The following is a 22393-nucleotide window of genomic DNA, read 5'->3' as shown; positions in this document are numbered from 1 at the left end:
ATTAGTTATTAAACAACATAGATTACTAATTGCATTACATGAATAGATATATCTGAAACATTATAGATTATTTTTCATTTAAAAAAAAATAATATGGATTGAAATGTGAATTTTTACAACTAAATATATATTATACTGTCAAAATAAGCTTGATATAAGAATATACTGTGAAAATAAGCTTGATGAAGCTGTCAGACGGGAGGTAGATAATATGAGACAGAAATCATAATAATTATACAGAATGATTCAGGAGGATAAGGCAATCCTTTGACAACTCATTCGAGAGGCTAAAAATAAGAAAAAAGTTTATATAAACATAGGTCCGAAAACTCTTCGTTAGCGAGTTATACAGAGTGAAAGATTTCGCCCGAGTTTCAGTTCCTCCGGATAAATTAAGGCTTTCTGAAATTCTGGGAAGGTCAATTAAGGGGAAAATTCAATTATTTCTTATGGTTTTTGAGCTGGAAAATCGAAAAAATAGGTCCTAGAACTGTATCTCTCTTAGTTTCTAACATATCCCATGTAAAACGCCAAAAATAGGGTCAAAAACACATTTTTTTACGTTTGACGTACAATAACGTTGTTAAATTGGCGATAAATCATACATTTTTTAAGCATAAATTGTAGAGAATTTAATTATAAGAAGATTGATGTAAATAATGTCAACAGAAACAAATAAAATTTTAAACAAGTCGACTCTTATTAACAACAAAACCGATGAAAACTTAGAAGAAAATGTTACAAAAAAAGAAAACAGATGTGTCTAGTAGGTACAATAATTTTAGACCTACGGAAAATAAGTTGGCAACACTGATTTTTTTCATCACAATTTGTTTAAATACTACTCATTGTTGTCAGTTAATTGTGGTATGTGTTAAATAACCTTTCGCTGATCAATCGTGTTTGCAGTATTACTTCGAATTCTTATCGCAAAAATTTCAGAAAACTGTTAAGAAGTGTAATTTTGTATTCATTTTACAGTGCATAAAAATCAAGTCTGTTAAAAAAAGTGAAATTCTGTTTAGTTTTGTTTTGAAAAATGCCGCGTATCTTCACTAATGCCGAAGAGATTTTCATCTATGGATTTTGCAATGGAAGTGTTGCGGCAGCGGTTACGGAATATCGACATAGATATCCCGGTCGTGTTGTACCAAATCGTAAAGTATTTATTAGAATTTTTAATAATCTTCGTGGGAATGGTACGCTTCCCAGCGCTCATATTTCATCTGAACGACAAGCAAATCATGCTGATGAAGGTGAAAACATTCAGCAGATGGTTCAACGTAGTCTGGCAACGAGCACATGATTAATTGCAACACGGCTTGATATTTCACAAAGTAGAGTATGGAGGACATTAAATAATAATGGATTGCATCCTTTTCATATTCAGAAAGTGCAGCATCTCCAGATTTGTCAACGGGTTAATAGGAATCAACATTTAATTCCATTTATACTATTTTCGGATTAAGCTACTTTCACTCGTAACGTAATAAACAGAATTTCAGAAAGTCTTAATTTATCCGGAGGAACTGAAACTCGAGCGAAATCTTTCACTCTGTATAACTCGCTAACGAAGCGTTTTCGGATCTATGTTTATATGAATTTTTTTCTTATTTTTAGCCTCTAGAATGAGTTGTCAAAGTATTGCCCTATCCTCCTGAATCACTCTGTATATATACTGTACATATATGCATATATACTGTGTATATATATGTAAAGCAATGTCCTGACTGACTGAATGATTCATCAACGCACAGCTCAAACTGTTTAATCTAGATATGTGAATTTTGGAGGATAAATTATTTTTATAACATATACTGTCAAAGAAAGGATTTTTCTTAAACGATTCTCTCTACAAGGAGAGTAAAGAGGGAGGAAAATTTTTAAAATGAAAATTCTATATCTCAGGCACGAAAATTATTAGTCATGAAGATTAGTATTTAGACTTTTCTTTAAAAACAGATTGAAACTTAAAAACAAAACTTTTTTCAAAAATCCAATTTGGGGACAAAAACTTTTCATTAAAATTCTTTACCTCAGAAACTGAAGTTGTTACAGTCATGAAAATTTCTATTAGGACACTCCTTTAAAAATAAACTTATTTCTCTTTTTACCAAAGAATTTCAATTTGGGGTCGGCAAAGAGAAGAGCAAATATTTCCAAAAAAAATTATATGAAGCTGAACGTGTTACAATTGTGAAAATTGTTATTTAAATCTTTCAAACAACAGGTCACATGTTTATTATTTATTTTAAATCAAATTTGGGGAACCAAGAAGTGAAGAAAATTTTGTATGAAAATTCTAAATCTCAATAATATGTAATGAATAACGATTGTACTCTAGAAAACAATTCCGGTCCATTTTTTTCCACCGTGTTATCGTTCAAATTGAATGCGAATTAATTATTTTGTCCCTAACTTATTTTTACAAACACGCAACTGTAATTTATTACTTACTCGGTGTATTTCCATTTAGTAATCTTTTCAATGCCTGTGTAATGCAATGGTGTGATATAAAGTCGTAAATGTTCTCCTACTAGTATAAAAAAAAATTGTTCGTAAGTTAGTTACATGCTGCGCCATCTATTGACGAATTCTAAAACTATAAAATCGTACGATAAGATATAATACGTAGTAAATTTAATTTTGTTTCGGATTAAAATGTTTTTCATTAAGTTTATTAAGTCGATAATACTATTACGTGATCTGTTTAATTTATTACATTTAGTTTTTATAATATAGAAATATATTAATATTATTAAAATTCATAATTAATTAATTATTATTTATTCCATCATAAAAATGATAAAATTAACATTTTTTTTAATTTATAATAATTCATAATATTCAACTATTACTTTTACAAAAAAATACTATTTGGCAAGAACAAAATAAATAGACCAATTAGCCAATATCTTCACAAAAAAAAAAAAAAAAAAAAAATGTAATAATGGTTCAATTTTAACAAAAATCTAATGTTTCTTATGAAAACTTATTCTAGAAACAAATCCAAAATCCACGCCAGCAAAACCACGGGCAACAGTTCGTACTAAATGATTAATGTTAGCACTATAGTAATCAAAAGTATTTGAAACATTTTAACTAACGTAGATATGGGAGATCAGATTGATCCGTACACACGGCCAAATGGTTTAGTCGTTAGCATGATGTTTCCTAGATCATACAGTCTCTCAACCCAACGGGTTGATCAAGTGGTTAAACTTGTCACCGCAGCTGATTTCGAAATAGGGAGTTCTAAGGTTCAAATCCTAGTAAAAGGGAGTTACTTTTATACTGATTTGAATACTAGATCGTGGATACCGGTGTTCTTTGGTAGTTGGGTTTCAATTAACTATACATAACAGAAATGATCGACCTGAAACTGTACAAGACTGCACTTCATTTACACTCATATATATCATCCTCTGAAGTAATACCTAAACGGTAATTCCCGGAGGTAAACAGGAAAAAGAGAGATCATATAGTTTCGGGTTTGATTTCCGTCAAGGGTCTGACAATTATTTTATTTATCATTTCATTCATAATTTTATCTTCCTCGTTAAAATATATGTAAAAGCATGTCCATGGAAGTCATTTTGTAAAAAATAAAAACATTTTATAAATATTTAAGCATTAATTTTGATTAATCTAATAATCGAGTTTGATGATTATTTCTTCTCTTATAGAAGGTTGGTGTCAAAATAATAACTAAAAACTATCGATTTAAAACCGCTTTAATTTGATAAGAACAATGAGAAATAACTACCGTATTTATTCGAGTATCCCCGGCCCCCGAATAAGCCCCGCACCACGATTTTCCGGAACGAAAATCTAAAATAAAAATTCGAGTATATACCAGTATTTTAAAGTGCAACATATGATAAAAACATACGTAACTACGAAAATATTCAGAATGTAAAGCATTTAATTCGTTCATTTAAATTAAAATATTACATTTATAATTAATTACCGTAATTACTAGCTTAGTTCAGAATCAGTAGGCCAGTAAAACTAAAAGAAAGTATCATGTTGAAAAGGATCATTTCAATACACTTTTTAATATGGGATTTTACTTTTAATTAATCACTGTCAATGTCTGTAGAAGAGTTACCGGTAGTCTCCACAGCGCTCTGCCAAAGTGATCGTCTTCACTACCATCAAGTTCGTTATATATTCCGCATTTTTTAAAACCTTTCTTTACTAATTCCGTGGAAATACCTTCCCAAGCATCTTTTATCCAAACAAATCTGGTTAAAATCTGGGCGTTTGATTCTTCCTGTAGGCGTGAGAAAGAAATTTTCATCAGCCATTCATTTACTGTACAGTTGTTTTCAATGCAGATTTGAACGGTTTATTATTGCAGACATCTAGTGGTTGCAATAGAGATGTTAATCCGCCTGTAATTATTACTTGGTCAGTCATACCCTATTTTAAAATGTCTTTCACTTTATCAGTCGTATGCTCCCGATAACTATCCATTACTAGCATACTCGTATTTTCTTTATTAAGTAAATCTCCTGATCGCTTTTGCCATACACACCTGATCCGATCTAAAATTAAGGTTTATTCCGTCCAACCTGATTCCTGTGCTCTGATAATAACTCCATTTACCTGTACGGTAGGAAGAGTTTTTCTTTTAAAAACAATGTACGGAGATAATTTTTATCCATCAGAAGTAATGCAAAGCATAACATTACACCTTTGTTTTTCAATACCACCAGTGCGAATCGTAACACTTTTTCACATTTTTGTTTACGGTTTTGTCAAATGGCATTTCAAAATATACGGGGGTTTGATCAGCGTTTCCTATTTGAGAAGGCAAATAGCCTTTATCTTTTCTAAGATTTATTATGTATTTGTGAAAATGTAAAATTGTTTGTTCATAAGTATCAGGAAGTCGTTGAGAAACGGTCGTCTTTCGTCTTATTGACAAATCATTTTGTGCAAAAAATCGTATTATCCATCAACGATTTAGCCATTTCACGAGCATATGATCGACACATTTCAGTCGTGACAGCATAACCGCATTTCCTTTTTTCTATAACAAAGTCGTACAATTTTTTTTCTACGTCTGTGTATTTTGGTTTTAAGCCACGAAAAGCCCTTTTATTACCAGTGCCTTTCACCAGAAGTTGTTTCTTTTTACGCCAGTCTCGAATCCAGCTTTCATCTACGTCAAACTTTCTTCCTGCCGCCCGATTTACAATTTTTTCAGCCTCTTCTATAACGCGCAGTTTTTCATTTACCGTAAAAAATTGTAGACGCTGTCCTTTTGTACTCATTTTAATGCCGTAATTAAAATAAATCATCTTATTAAACTTTACAAGATAAACTAAACAGATAAAATGCACATAACCGTCCACATATACAAACAGTACAATGACTATGGTGAATATACAAGACGACGATGGGTAACTGATACTGTAACTGTAGTGTCATTAGAACACCGGATGCAGCCTATACAAAATGAATCGGTTTTATAAAAATTCCGTAACTTCGTTCCTATCGATCATATTAACAGGATGTAAATAATTAAGGATTTATTCTGTATAAGCGGCATCCGGTATTGATAAACGAAAGCCTAATGTAACTATATTTACGTGATTGAATTTAGGTACTTCTAATAAAACGTTTACTTTACATAAATTATCCTGGCCAAAGGCTATGTTTCAAGTAAGCCCCGCACCCTTATTTTTTCTCTCCAATTCCAAGAAAAAACGTGCGCGGGGTACTCGGATAAATACGGTAGGTATGATATTATAACAGTTAATATATTTACATTTATTACTTTCCCATCTTGATAGCGCTCTACCAGAGCTATAGATCTAGAACGTAAAGTATTGTAATCGGCCCAATTTGGGCATATGCGGTTTTCACTGGATCTTCACGTTTTGACACTTAAGGAACCCAAAAATCGAATGAAAATTTTCCGGATGTTAATATTCGTATGTACATGTGTTCGGTGTTGGCGTCTAACATCTTATATCTTCAGAACTACTGGATCGATTTTGACCAAACTTTGTCAAATTACTTATATATATGGGGCATTGATGACATTATATTTTTAACTTAAAAGATCAAAGGGGTAAGGCTGTAGAGTAAGCTCATCCTCAGTATCATAAGATATCGCCTAATTAAGGTCATATTTTTCTTAGGCACATTTTAAAAAATATAACAAAATTTGCCAAAAAAATTTGCAAAATCGCATCCCACCCCAAACAAAAAAAAAAAAAAAAAATGGTGTTATAGTCTTCTGCTATGTTGTGAGGTGAATGGTAGAATTAAATTAATGAATTAAAGTATTAAATTAAAAGTAAAATTAAAGTATTTATTTATTAATAATTAAATTAATAATATTTAAAGTTTAAAAAAGTAATTCGTTTTCCAACTCAATCGCCCGGCTGACTCGGTACCTGTTGCGTTACGCCACATCAGTCTGCCGACCATACAAGCGAAATTCGTTCTATGTAAGTTGTGAAATTGCATTAGTTTACTAATTAATTTACAGTTAGTGCCGACCGTTGCCGCTAGTACCGCCAAACCCGCGCGAATTAAATACGGTATGCGCGCGCGCTTTAGTTAGAATTATTGAATTAAATAAACGAAAAAAAAACTATATTATATTTGATTTTTTTTGCGTTTCACATCCAGTTAAATTTACATTATATTAAAAATAAGTAGGTACTTTATTCCTGGAATCGTAGCTCTAAAACTATGCTGTAAAATGGAAAGTACGGTAATCAATCAAAAAAATGGAGTGTATTTTTTATATTTTAACGATGTTTCATTACCCAGGGATTCCAAAGAGCAAAAAAAAATGAGGGGTAATGTTCGTACATACGTGTGTGATGGCGTGTTTGAAGCTTATAACTGGATGAACCGATTTTGATGAAATTTCGTTCAGAGGCTCTCGTGTATATAGAGCAATTTGTTTTTAAAAGTTTGGATTCAATATCTCCAAGGGTGGGTTAGATAGTTTTTGAGGTCAATTTTCTCAAAATATTGCCACATAACTCAATTTTATATTAAGCCCAGAACATGCTTTCACGGTTATCTTATCATTTATAAAAAAATCTTTGCCCTTAATTTTCCTCCTTTCCCAAAAATCGAAAAACTATCTTTTTATTAATTGCATATTTTTTAACGTATTTTTTTTTACGTCCTCCTAAGAAAGGTAGTAATGTAAGTGGCTCCAAGGAAAATACTTTGGGGGCAATATTAAGAATGAGGGAGCCGAACAAATATAAAAATATCGATTTTTTAAATTTTTTAAAGCTTTATTTGGTTTATAACATTACAATAATAATATTACAACAAAATTCAAAATAATTCAATCCCAGCCCCAAAAGAGAAATTTTGGATAAAATTTAACTGGTTTTACATTTTTCAGTAATTTTTACTTCCTTATACGAAGGAAGTATTGTGATGGTGAAAAATTTCGGTTTTCAGATTTCAACGGAAATATCCATTTTGACCATCCCTGAATCCATTTTGTCTAGTTTCGGCGTGACGTCTGTACATATGTATCTCACAACTCAAAAACCATCAACCGTAGAATGTTGAAATTTTGGATTTAGGACTGTTGTAACATCTAATTGTGTACCTTCCCTTTTGATTGCAATCAACTGAACCAAAAGTGTCCAAAAAACCCCAAAATCCAAACAAATTTGAATTTTGGACTTTTTCTTAACTGCAGTAATAAGCCCCCATTGAGGGCGTTTCAACGATATATCGTAAGTGGTACTTATTTTCATTTTTTCAAGAGTTATAGCCAAATTAAATTTTAATTAATGACATAATTGGATCATACAAGGCATATCGGTTCGAATGAGACCACTTCCTTTTTTTAAGCTGTTTTTTTTTTAATTTAAATATATTTTTTTATTAATAATTATTAACTTCTAATTGCAAAACAAAAAAAAAAAAATACGATAAATAATAGTTCAATAATAACAATAAAAAAAAAGAAAAAATATCAGAAGTTATTAATGAAATAAAATTTTATGTACTTTTCATTTAAAAAAAGTGTATATGTAATTTAATAGGCGTACAAGGAATTCATGTAGTGTCCACATCAGAATATTTTTTTTAATTTCTTCTATTTATAAAAGTAGTTAAATCAAATAATTTTCTTAAGAGGTGATTTTGATGGCGGCAGAGCACAAAAATGGAAAAAAATATTCGCCTGTGTTCATTAAACTCATGCTTCAGAGAATAATAATGATAAATAAAAATCAAAGCCTTTTCGATTTTACAAAAACTATCAGTGTATTGTAATTTCTTCAGAGCAACAGTTTGGTCAGAACAGAACGCGAAATATTAAGTAATCTGAAGAATACGGATTTCAAAATAGCCGGCCTCCGTCTTAAAAGTAGTAGTTATAGCTGATTACCAGTCCTTCGTACGAGTAAAAATGTATTTTGCACGGTTCTTAGTGTTATCCGACAAACACCAGTAGGAAATGACCGTACTTTATTTCTCTTTTTTTTAATTTGATATTTTTTAGCCAAGTAACCGGAGGCAGGTCCACCCATTGCGTCGCACAAACAATAACAGTGGCAGTGGCTGTGTTGGTTGTATCACCATTACCGTCATACTCCTTAAACATTCGAAATTCAGAAAAATCCAAAAATGGTTTTTAGATATTTACCTGAGGAGTATTTGCAAGCAAAATCAAGTCGTGAATATGTCGTATAGTATGTTCTCAAATGGTGAAAATTTTCTATCATTTTTCAACACTTATTTTACCTTTCTTCACCTCATTCAAGAACGTATTTCGAAAAATTCAAGCCCAAATCCAAAAATTACTAGATCGGTTGATTCAGTACCATGCATAAAAAGTTAAAATAAAATATTTCACAAATTGAATTTATCGTATATGCGTGAGACATAGAGAGAGAGAGAGAGAGAGAGAGAAAGAGAGAGTGAAAGCGAGATAATTGATTATAAGTGATTTTTCTATGAAAGAATAATCATCTTCAGCCACAATTTAATAAGAAAATGTTTATAAATTCATAACAATATTTGGGGTGGTGATGAAAGACAAACCCGGCCCGGCAGATTATGAAGACAATTTCATGCTATGAGATATACGTTCATACGTATAGTAAAGGCTTCGTTACGATATCCATTTGTAAGTGGATTATTAGCAACGTAAAATTACGTTTTATATAACATTATATTTTTTATTAAATTATTTAATTAAATAAAAACTATTTAAATAAAAAGAAAGAGACTATTTTAACATTTTCATGGATAAAGCAAGAGATCATCTCCTTGATCAGAGCAGCATTACAAAATAATCTTGTACAGTCTCAGTTCGACCATACCTGAGATGTGTGGTTAATTGAAACGAAATCACCAAAGAACACCGGTATCCACGATCTAGTAATAAAATCCGTGTAAAAATAACTGACTTTACTAGGACGAACGCTGGAACTGTCGACTTCCAAATCAGCTGATTTGGGAAGACGCGTTCACCACTAGACCAACCCGGTGGGTTATATGACTTCCTTGTCTATTAAATTTCGTATACATATTTTTTTAAATGTAAAGTACATAAAATTTTTTTCATTAAAAACCTTTGACATTTCTTCATATTTTTATTTTTATTTTTTTTGTTATTGAATTATTATTTACAATCAGAGATTAATAATTATTAATAAATCAATATATTTAAATTAAAAAAAAATAGTTAAAAAAAGCAGATGAAGTCGGATTCGAACCGATGTGCCTTTCCCTTGTAAGATCGAAATATTTCATTAATTAAAATTTTATTTGGCTGTAACTTTGGAACCAATGATAATAAGTACCACTTATGATATATCGTTGAAAAGCTCTCAATAAAGACTTATTACTGCAATTAAGAAAAAGTCCAAAATCTAAATTGTTTTGGAGTCAATCGATTGTCTTTTGGTTCAGTCGATTGCAATCAAAAGGGAGATGCACAGCTACATATTACAACAGTCCTAAATCCAAAATTTCAACATTCTACGGCTAATCGTTTTTGAGTTATGCGAGATACAAAAGTACGTACAGACTTCACGCCGAAACAAAATGGATTCAAAGATGGTGAAAATGGATATTTCCGTTGAAATTTTAAAATCGAAGTTTTTCGCGATTCCTTGTACGATAGTACAAGGAAATAAAAACTATGTGTATTTAGTAGCCGCTACGTAACGGCGAGCATGGATGGTCACACGTCATTGCTATGCTATTGTTCGCTGAACATTAACGCACAAGGAAGTAAAAAGAATCGGTTAAAAAATATAAAATAAACAAAAAGTTAACTTTTTACATTTTTGGGAAAATGGGTAATGTGGAAGGCAATTTTTTTTAAATGTGAAGATAAGCATGTACGAATATACTGAGTAATAAAAACCGGGATTACGTTTGCAAAATTTTTAGAAAAATAGACCCCAAACGTTTTTTAACAAATTGCTTTATATACACGATTATCTACCAAATTTCATCAAAGTCGGTTTTACCAGTCAAAATTTATTATTAATATTCAAACACGCCAATCCAGAGTTACACCCAAATAAAATTTTAATTAATGAACTATTTGGATCTTACAAGGGTAAGGCACATCGGTTCGAATCCGACATCATCTCCTTTTTTTTAACTTTTTTTTAAATTAAAAATATACGTACATACATACGTACGAACATTACCAACCAATTTTTTGTTTTTGTTTTTTGGGGTTCCTGGGGTCATGAAACATCGAGAAAAAAACGTATACCCAATTTCTTTACTAATTTTCATACTTTCTTTCTTGCAGCATAAATCAAGAATAGAAAAATAATAAACATATGAAGTAATGTATCATAATAAATACATGAAGATCCATCCCACCTAGGTATTATAGTGTTTAACTCGTCGTCGCAGATCAGTTGTTTAACAGATGATTTTCGAAATCGAAGGTTCTAAGGTTCAATTCCTAGTAAAACTTAATAATATTTATACGGATTTGAATACTAGTCAGTGGACACCGGTGTATTTTGGTGGTTGGGGTTCAATTAACCACACTTTTCAGGAATGGTCGGCCTGAGTCTGTACGAGATTACACCTTATTTACATGTAATACATATTACATGTATATACATGCAATACGCTGCTATTGTTCGTTAGTTAAACAGATTGCAACGTACACATTAAGAGAATAAAATAAAAATGAAGATACTAAATATTCAGTCTTTTATTAATTTTTAAAGAAATTATAATTTAAAAATTCATTGATAAAGTAATATTATTTTTTTAATAAAAAGTCTTCAATTGTATTTTAAATAAATTAGTGAAAAGATTTTTTAATTGTTTTGATATTTTATTAAAGCATAATAAAGAAATTTCTTATAAGCCGTAGACTATTGTGTAAAATTACAAAAAAACAGTTCTGTTGAGTGGTTTTACAAAGATGGATGTTATTCTCTTTTTTTAAGAATACGTGACTATTCAAAAGAATAAAATATTAAAGATTATACATACTCGCGCGCGCGAGCACTCATACGCACACAAATTAATATTGTAAACGACCGCTTTGTTTAATTTCAATTTTATATAGTATAACTAAATTAAAATTTTACCTAGTGTTTTTTACTTCCTTGTACGAAGTAAAGGAAATATTGTGATCGCAAAAATATTTTGGTTTTCAGATTTCAATGGAAATATCCATTTTGACCATCCCTGAATCCATTTTGACTACGTGAAAATGGCGTGACGTCTATACGTATGTATCTCGCATAACTCAAAAACGATTAGCTGTAGAAATTTTGGATTTAGGACTATTGTAACATCTAGTTGTGCACTTCCCCTTTTGATTGAACCAAAAGTGTTCAAAAAAGCCCAAAATTCAAAAGATTTGAATTTTGTACTTTTTTTTAACTGCAGTAATAAGTCTTTATTGAGAGCTTTTCAACGATATATCATAAGTGGTAGTTAGTTTTCATTGGTTCCAGAGTTACAGCCAAATAAAATTTTAATTAATGAAATATTTGGATCTTACAAGGGGAAGGCACATCGGTTCGAATCCGATTTCATCTTCTTTTTTTTTTTTAAACTTAAATGTATTGTATTAATAATAATTATTAACCTCTGATTGTAAAAAAAAAAATTATAATAAATAATAATTCAATATTAACAATAAAAAAAATATGGAAAAAACCAAAAGTCAGAGATATCAAATTTTATGTACTTTTCATTTTAATATAAAATTTTTACACAGGTTAATAATTTATTAAGAAATCAGTATATTTAAATTAAAAAAAAAAAAAAAACGTTAAAAAATATATGCACATATTTGAAGTCGGATTCGAACCGATGTGTCCATGGATACGAATCCGACACGTTCTCACTTACACCACATAACTATTTCAACGACGTGAAACAAATTTTATACATAAAATAATATAAATTGCTGATATGGAGACCATGAAAAAAAATTTGTTATTCAATGTGGTCTCGACCACAATGCAATTGTGTTACTGTCACTTTATTAAAGAATTGGAGGATTGTATCTCACTTTGAAATGAAATAAATTTAAATGAAGTGCAAAGAAATATTTGCATATGTAATTTGATAGGCGTATAACGAAGTCATGTGGTGTCCACATCAGATTTTTTAATTCCTTGTAAGAAGTATTGCGATAAAGAAAAATTTCGGTTTACAGATTTTAATGAAAATATTCATTTTGACCATCCCTGAATCCATTTTGACTAGTTTCGGCGTGACCTCTGTACGTACATACGTATCTCGCATAACTCAAAAACTATTAGCCGTAGGACGTTAAAATTTTGGATTTAGGAGTGTTGTAATATGTAGTTGTGCATCTCCCCTTTTGATTGCGATTGACTGAACCAAAAGACAATCGATTAAATCCAAAACAATTTGGATTTTGGACTTTTTCTTAACTGCAGTAATAAGCCCTCACTGAGAGCTTTTTAACGACATATCATAAGCGGTGCTTATTTTCATCGGTTATAGCCAAAGTTTAATTAATGATATAATTGGATCTTACAAGGGGAAAGCATTTGGGTTCGAACCAGACTTCATCTCCTTTTTTTTAATTTAAATATATTTATTTATTAATAATTACTATCCTCTGATTGTAAACATTTTTTACGATAAATTATAATTCAATAACAATAAAAAAAAATATCAGAAGTTATTAATGAAATAAAATTTTATGTAATTTTCATTAAAAAAAAAATTGTTATATATAATTTAATAGGGGTACAAACGAAGTCATGTGGTATCCACATCATAATTTTACAATAGAATCTTCCTGATGATCCAAAAGAATTTTGTTTTTTTAATGAAATCTGATATTCTAATAATTTAACCAAAATTATTATAAAATAATGTACAAATAATATTTTAATACTATTTAATATAAGATACTTACCCTTTTAAACACCAGTTAAATATTCACAATTACACACGAAACATTCACACACCACTGCCTGCTTATTAATACGTGCTGATGTACTACACAAATAACGTGCTGATGTGCACAGTACTAGATGGTACGATTAAGTGCAGATGTGAATGTGCTTTCTGCACAAGTAAAAAGAAGACAGCGATTTCTCAGTTATATTTAATAACATTTAAGAAAATAAACCAATAAATATTGTATGACTTCCCCCTCCAATCGCTTTTATAATAATTATTTTAGTCCCGTTATCACGTGAACAAAATAAGTGGAAAAGGGAAAAAATTCTATTTATTTTATTATTTCAAATATATGCAATGAAGGTCATGTGATCGTATGAAATTTCATTCGATTATCTCATTGGTTGATCAGTACAATAATAATAATAGTAAAATTGGTACAGTTTATCTGTTTCTGTACACCATTTTATGTATTAAGATCTATTTAAATAAAAAAAAAACATTAAATAATTCGAAATCAAATCAATTGCTGTGACATTAAAATGAAATTAATTCGTTCTAACAGTTAAAAAATTTATTTAATTTATTTTTTAATTGTTATAAATATGTTTTTATTTTAATATTATTACGATTATTTTTTTTTAAATAAAAATTACAATCATGTTTTCTGGATACTTAAACGCATAATTTTAAAATTACTTGTTTATAATATAAATTAAAAAAAAAAATATATCTCATTTAAAAGAGAATGTCCTGACTGATTCACTGACTCATAATCAACGTACAACCAAAACTATTATAGGTAGAGACTTGAAATTTTCAGGGTACCATCGTATCTTTAAGTAGGCGTGCACTAAGAAAGGATATTGCAAAATTTTGATTTCAAGGGGTTCAAATCGATAAAAAACTAAATTTCGTGTTAACAGCGCTATCTGTTGGACGTAAAAGTAACATACACTATACTAAATATTTTACGATTCCATTGCAATTTATCCGATATGTATGTCCGCTGTAGACTAAAAATCTACTGGACCGATTTACGAGCGGGGAAGAAGGGAGAAAGGGAAATATCGGAAAAGGGAAATAGGGAAAAATCGAAAAAGTTAAAATGGAAAGGGGAAAATGGAAAAAGAGAAAAAGGGGAAAACGGGGAAAAGGAAAAACGGGAAAAGTAAATGGAAAGGTAAAAGAGAAAAGAGGAAGGGGGAAGGGAAATGGGGGAAGAGGAAGTAAGGATAAGAGAAACGGGAAAAGGAAAGGGAAATGGAAGAAAACGGGAAAGGAGAGCGAAGCGAGCCATGACCCTCTGATGGTGACGGGAAGCGCAAGTAACCGTAGAGCACGGGCGAAGCCGCGATGGGGATGCTAGATTTGGGATTGTAATAAATTTTTTGTTTATGTTAAATTGTTTATGTTAAAAAAGCATTGCGAGTGAAGCTACACGGAACGGTACGGAACGCAAAAGTGGCGGGAATATCACAAATTCTCCCTTCGAATCGCAGAGCCTGGATAGTGTCCCTTGCTGCTGTATGATTCTGTTAATCGGGCGTGTTTCAAGGGTATATTTTAATGTCGGGTCTAAGTTTAAAATTTTGTTTTAATTTTATGGACGGATTTGTGAATAGCGTTCCATATCCGTTTGGACCAGTCTTCTCAAACCCATTTCTGGGTCCGACCGCGGGTGACTAGGCTTATAAAACCTGTGCTTCCGACGTAATTCCCCTTCAGACCGTCCACTGAAGTCCTTTCGGTGCTAACGCTTCATAGGCTAGCAGGAATACGTGACAACGGGGCACTAATTGTTTGGAGGGAGCAATGAGCCCTCTTCTCTGGAGGGAGTCGCAATTGCTGATTTAATTTAATTGATTGTAAGTATTAAGATATTTTAAGGAATGGATAAAGGAGAAGATCTTTTTCTACTTCTTCGATAGCTGCCCTTCACGGTGCATCTCTGCTGGGCTCTTTTTCCAGACTCCAGTCCGCGAAGCTAGACCTATATTGTGAGCGAAGTCGCGACGGTGTACGCTAGTATTTATATATTTTACGGAATACTTAATGAATAACTATTTCATCATACTTATTAAATAATTTACTATTAAATAGATAATAAAATGGTAAAGAAAACCAACAAGGACGGGAAAATATTTTTTTCGTACAATAAATCAATTTTTACTAGAATATATTTTTATGATATTCTTAATTTTTATTGAACTCTTTTCTTTTCCCATAATGTATTTATTCTGATAAATTATCTTTTTTTTGATAGTATACAGAGTGGGGTACGAAATGATCCAAAATTTGTTTAGGCAATAATTGTTTACGTTAATAAATTATTAATGTGTTTTATGTTGGCAGAAGTGATGGGAGTTCACGAATATTATCCTAGTAAAGACAGTTACTTCTATACGGATTTGAATACTAGATCGTGGTTACCGGTGTGCTTTGATGGTTGGGTTTCGATTAATTACACATCTCAGGAACGGTCGAACTGAGACTGTACAAGACTACACTTCATTTACATTCATGCATATCATCCTCATTCAACCTCTGAAGGTTGAATGAATACCTTACCTTTCTATATGAAAAACCTCCTTTCCGGAGGCTTTTCATATAGAAAGAAATAACCATGATTTGTTTAGTATTTGTTTATTTAATGTTTTTATATATAAAATTTATCCAAAATTACATCTGTATATTCTCCTCCATTACCCGCACACGCGTTTATCAATCGCTAACTACGTTTAGACATTTTCTTTCATATTAAAGGATCAAAGTCGTAAAAACAATCTCTGACAGTAATTTTCATCCCTACCCCGTAGAAGGAAGACACCCACCTTCTGACGTTACCGGTCGCCACACCATCTCCTCCGTTCAAAGCCCTCAGGGGCTTTACCGGAGATCCTCTTTAGACCCACTAACTGATTACATCTCACAGTCATCAGCTAGGCCTCGTTCGGGATGCCACCGATGTAAGTGCGTCGGCAGACATTTGCATCAGTAAGATATAAATAAAATTTCGCTTTCACGTAGGCTTCAAACGGACATCTTCACATCCAACCTAACATGATTTCCTCAAACTAACTGACCGAAACCGCGGAAGCGCGAACCTCGCGCCTAGTCCAGATTTAACAGCACTGTTCGTGACTGTGAATGTGACTGTAACTGTAACTCAGAAAACGAACGAGTTTAAAGTTAAATCAGTGCTACACACATGCCGATCAAAATGATGTCTTACGCAGCATAGAAATTCAGACCTATACCCAAATAAGTCGAACAGTTTAGGTTACCTAACAAGGGGAAGGTAACCTCATTCCGGTCCGCGTGGTAGCCGGGGACAAACCTCGCACCACAACCCGGTCACACCATGATGTTTCGCGTGGCATTGTCAAGTCACGATCAGGACCGCCACCGGCGGTAGGAAGCCACGCCCCCGGTCGCACGGGCTACCATACCCCGGCGGCGCGGCCACCCCCACAAGCAGGAGCCCCAAAGCGAATCACAAGCAATACCGATATAACCGTGGCACGATACAGTAATTTTCAGTTCATAAAAATTCCATAGTCACAAATAGGAAATTTTTTCTTTGATTTTGCTTCAAAATAAGTTTTCACAGGTTAGTTGAGTCTAGCCGGCCTAAGTGGTAGCGTTTCGGTCTTTCATCCGGAGATCCTGGGTTGGAATCCTGTCCCGATCAGCTATGGCATTCTCACAGGCTACAAATTTTCATTCCATATTTCATTTCATCTCATCCTCTAAAGCAATACCTAACTGTGGTTCCGGAGGTTAAAAAAAAATGTTTGTTCAGTTTGGACTTCTAGATGTACTGAATTTCGGAACTGCTACCGATCCACCGCCATTTAAAAACTCGTTACCAACTGAGTGCAATGAAATGGAGTCTTTTTTGTTGTAATATGGTAGTTAATTTCATACCCGTCGATTTGAAGCCGAGAAACGAGATAAATTTCAAGCATGTTAATGTATGAAATGCTCTTAACACTACATTGAAAAAAATTTGGTCCTATCAATCTGCCCGTATAATTAAATGTACCGGGTACTCTGGATTTCCTAATAAAGGATGGAAATTTATTTACACGAAAAACCTACGTTACAATATCTATTATTCGGGTAAATTGCACACTCATCGGAGAACAAAATTGGCTTGAACATCGAGGAAATGCCTTAGAAAAGCTTTGTAATAATTTTCCCTTAAACCCATGTCTTGATCAGAAAGCACATTAACACTAGTAGGCTTAAAGGGTTTAAACCCACAATTTTTTTTTTTCATTATTTTCTGAAGTGTTATACGAGTAATGGGAATATTTAGCTGTGAATATTTTTTCCTGATCGACTTAAGAGAAAAATCGTAAACAGGATTCATCTAAAACATCTGAGCTATTCAATCAACTGAAAAGACGTTGAGATCGTTTCAAATCGAGAATTGACCCAGTAGAAAAGGGTTTTTGACTTTAGACGTTTTTAAAATCACACCGAAACATACACCAGTACAAAAATTTGTAGCGTAACAAAAAGGTCTATATCGTTCTGCCTTAATAACTCCCTAACTATTAGTCATTTTATAACTTACATGGTCATCTCGCCGATAAGAGTTTGCGTCACTGGTGAGCGGGTTGACGGGGAGGAGGCACAGCGCAGATCGGCCAAAACTGGCACTCTCGCTCATTTCCATTCAGTGTAGTTCACGACTTAGCCATGATAGCGTGGTGATTCGTGTGTTTTTGTTTACAGTTTCTCGAGATAGATCGATTTAATTAATAATAAATGTATTTTGGACAATATTTACGTGTAAAAAATCAAAGTAAACAAGTAAAAAATTATAAAAATTCAATATGTCAGCCTCAGCCCGCGCAAAGGACAGCCGGAAATATAAATTACGCAGATCTTTTGAAAGGGAAGGTTATGGGCCACGAACAAGTACCAAAGTGTCCGATAACGAGCGAGCGAAACTGTTTCGGGAGCGTCGCAAAGGTGGCACGGCGCGCTCAATGAACTTCGGCGAAGGCACGAGCACACCTCTACCGCTGCTTTATTACGCCTTATTTCTCTTACTTCCCATATTACAGACCGATTTTGATCAAAATTGTCGTTGAATATTAGTCGAAATAAATATGATGTACCATTTATTGTCTGTTTTAAAATTAAATTTACTACGCAGTAGATGTCTCGTTTTTATTTCGATCCGATACACTAAATGTAAATCGTTGACATACAGACTGATCAATTTATCTGTACATTTGGCCAAATGAAGGAACTAAAATTTTCCATCGAAGACTTTCAGTTTTTCAAAAAAAAAAAATATGATGGTGGCTCACCCACTGGTCGGTCTGTAGTCGAAGGAACTTCATTCAAGCTTTGTAACGTTTCACGTTAAACCAGCGGCCGTGCGTCCCGACATAGCCCCACCGAATTTTTCATCCCATTTTCTAAATGTTACTACTGATGCAAACCTTAATAACAAATCTTTTTTCAATTGAATATTGGTTCGCAATACTCATTTTTACTTAACACTAAACAAATTCAAATTTTCAATGAACATGTAAAAATAACATTAATTTCTAACAAACCTGGAATTTGTTGAATAAGTGAAATCAACTGCATAAACTTTACAATCACCTAATGACATACAGTGTTACCAACCTTCATGATATCATGAAAAGGGACATTGTGATCACTCCGTAACTTTCGTTCTACGTTAAAATCCTTTATGGTATACCAACGGTAGCACTGGTATCGCTGAGTATTATGATATCACTGGAAATGACGCTGGAGTTAATGGATTTTGAGTGGTTTTATTTTTTAATTTTTTTTTTTTTGTCTTCAGTCATTTGACTGGTTTGATGCAGCTCTCCAAAATTCCCTATCTAGTGCTAGTCGTTTCATTTCAGTATACCCTCTACATCCTACATCCCTAACAATTTGTTTTACATATTCCAAACGTGGCCTGCCTACACAATTTTTCCCTTCTACCTGTCCTTCCAATATTAAAGCGACTATTCCAAGTGCTTAGTATGCCTTAGTATGTGGCCTATATGTCTGTCTCTTCTTTTAACTATATTTTTCCAAATGCTTCTTTCTTCATCTATTTGCCACAACACCTCTTCATTTGTCACTTTATCCACCCATCTGATTTTTAACATTCTCCTGTAGCACCGCATTTCAAAGGCTTCTAATCTTTTCTTCTCAGATACTCCGATCGTCCAAGTTTCACTTCCATTTAATGCGACACTCCAAACATATATACTTTCAAAAATCTTTTCCTGACATTTAAATTAATTTTTGATGTAAACAAATTATATTTCTTACTGAAGGCTCGTTTCGCTTGTGCTATTCGGCATTTTATATCGCTCCTGCTTCGTCCATCTTTAGTAATTCTACTTCCCAAATAACAAAATTCTTCTACCTCCATAATCTTTTCTCCTCCTATTTTCACATTCAGTGGTCCATATTCGTTATTTCTACTACATTTCATTACTTTTGTTTTGTTCTTGTTTATTTTCATGCGATAGTTTTTGCGTAGGACTTCATCTATGCCGTTCATTGTTTCTTCTAAATCCTTTTTACTCTCGGCTAGAATTACTATATCATCAGTAAATCGTAGCATCTTTATCTTTTCACCTTGTACTGTTACTCCGATCTATAAATCTATTTGTGGTGTATTTTTGTTATAATAAAAATTAAAAAAAACATATCCAAAGGTACTGAAATATTCAGCACTAGTAATCCGAAAGAAATATTACCAAAGTCGTTTTAAACTTCTTATCGATTGGCTTTTTAACCATTCAATATATTAAAGAAAAGCAGTCAGTAAACTTCGATAAAAGAATGACGGGTGTAAGTACTTTTTTCTTAGATCATACTTTCTATTTTTTTTTTCGCTGAATAATTTAAGACAGACAACCTAAGTAATATAAAATATCATCGCTAAACTTTTCAATGGTAATAAAACGGTACCAGATTGAGGTTAATCGGTAATTATTGCTTTGGTTTTGCACCATTTCATATCAGCATACAATTTTTTTAATCGATTATTTGAAATACTTCAATTACACTCTACCCCATGAGGGGTTTGAGTGCTCAGGTCTATTACTGAAAAAATAATTATTAAAAAATCAGACTACTATGTAAACACATCAACCCAGAATAATTATGAAAAAAGAATAAAAAAATTGTTAAACAAGTTTTTCATTCTTTTCTTACAGGCGTTTTTTTCAGGATACAACATACTGATCCTCGTAGCGGAAGCAGAATAATAATATAATTCTACATTTTATCACATTCAAGAATATGGTACACGGTTTAACCGAATAAATAATAAAATGTCAATACAGATAATATTTTTTAGTATTATTAGATAAAACTTAATAAACTGCCCGCTTAAAAATACTATAGTCCAACGGTGCTTAATTTAAATTTCTATCTGCATAGAAATAAATGCATAATTAATTTTTACTAATAACCTTCTCTTTCGTTCTTTCAGCGTATTTTTGTACAGATTTGGCAATCAAAGAGCCCTTCCTTTCCCCCATCTTCTGATCGCTAATGAAAAAACAACTAAACCGCTTTCATATTCCTTCCACCGACTAAACTAGAAAAGGGAAAGTACAAGGAACGCACGTGGAGTAAAAAAACACTACCTCCCACCGTGCCGCCCCCTAGCCCCTAGCTCCCACAGTGCCGCCACGGTCGGCACTGTGGGAGCGACAGTGTTCTCTCTCCCTCGCAGCCTCGCGTGCAGTTTCCTATGTGCGCATGCGCACAACAGCCAAACACCAGGCGGATGGAATTGTAAAGCGCAAAGTTCTATATAAAGACTTTTGTATCGTTTTTATAAACTAGGGGATGGCTACTAACATTAAGTTTAAAGATTATGTATTGTACAAATATAAAGAAAAAATTAAACAAAAAAGGACTCATTATATTAAATATTTCAATAATATCAACTGGAAATAGGGGGTGCTGCAGTTCCACAGTGGCTATACATGAATGCCACGGCTCAAATCATTACTAGTTTGACTTTTTTAAATACCAAAAACACTATTCTTATACCAATAAAACAAGTATTGATCATGTCAATTTTGTCCCACAATTCACTTTACTCAAATTCCTACTTAAAAATCAAGAAAAAAATTCACAAATTTAATAAACTTGTAATGAAAACATACTCCATTTCTCTGTGCTCTGGTCCGCTTTTTGGGGAGAGTTCAATGCTTATACCTCCCTCACCGCAGCTCCATCACAGAGTTCACCACATATCCATTCTCAACCTAACGGAAATTATCTCAGCTAACCGGGACTCGAAGCCAAAACGCCTACCTTGGCGAAGTAAGCACCCAGGCGGGCCCCTAACAACCCGGATAGCTATTCTATCCACACTTCTATAACGTCAGAACCCCGATGAGAAATTTAATATTACTTCTACAATTTTTGTTGTACTCGAATGTCGGTTAGTCAGTGGCGGCTCGCGTATAGGCACTGTGGAACTGCAGCACCCCCTATTTCCATTTGATATTATCGATAACATTTAATATAAGAATCCTTTTTTCTTTAATTCTTTCTTTATATTTGTACAATGTATAATTGTTAAGCTTTTTATCAGTAGCCATCCCCCTGTTTATGAAAAATGTACAAAAATCTTATATGGAACTGTGCGCTTCACAGTTCTAGCAGCGTGGTGTTTGGATGTTGTGCGCATACACCTATAGAATGCACGCGAAGCTGCGAGGGATAGAAAGCACTGTCGCTCCCGCAGTGCCGACTCTGGCGTGCTGGTAGAAGGTAGTTTTTTTTTTACTCCGCGTGTGTGTGTTGTGTTTAAAAACCGTGTACCATATTCTAGTATGTGATAAAGTATATAATTAGATTATTATCCTGCTTCCAGCTATTCTATTTGATTCATTTGTTTCCGTTCTTTTATTAATATAAAACTTTAACCGTGCCCTTGAAAAGACCCAGAAAAAGATTTTCTGGAGTAGTACCCTCACTAATTTCA

The 22393-nt window shown here is 32.8% G+C and overlaps 1 protein-coding gene across 2 annotated transcripts in view; it reads right to left on the bottom strand.

The window, feature by feature from the left end:
- LOC142333493 (acyl-CoA Delta-9 desaturase-like) overlaps positions 1 to 13601 on the bottom strand; it is a 33851-nt gene extending 20250 nt beyond the window's left edge. Inside the window, exon 1 of one of the 2 annotated variants that reach the window (XM_075380739.1) lies at positions 13400 to 13601. The gene's annotated coding sequence lies outside the window, so the exon portion shown is untranslated. Of the gene's footprint in view, positions 1 to 2457; positions 2482 to 13399 lie in introns of those variants that run through there. The other variant, XM_075380740.1, reaches the window with a different exon arrangement.
- Positions 13602 to 22393: the final 8792 nt, after the last annotated feature.

The sequence above is a fragment of the Lycorma delicatula genome, chromosome 12 (genome assembly GCF_047948215.1).
Source record: "Lycorma delicatula isolate Av1 chromosome 12, ASM4794821v1, whole genome shotgun sequence".
Taxonomy (NCBI): Eukaryota; Metazoa; Arthropoda; class Insecta; order Hemiptera; family Fulgoridae; genus Lycorma; species Lycorma delicatula.
This window is presented reverse-complemented; position numbering and strand designations above follow the sequence as displayed.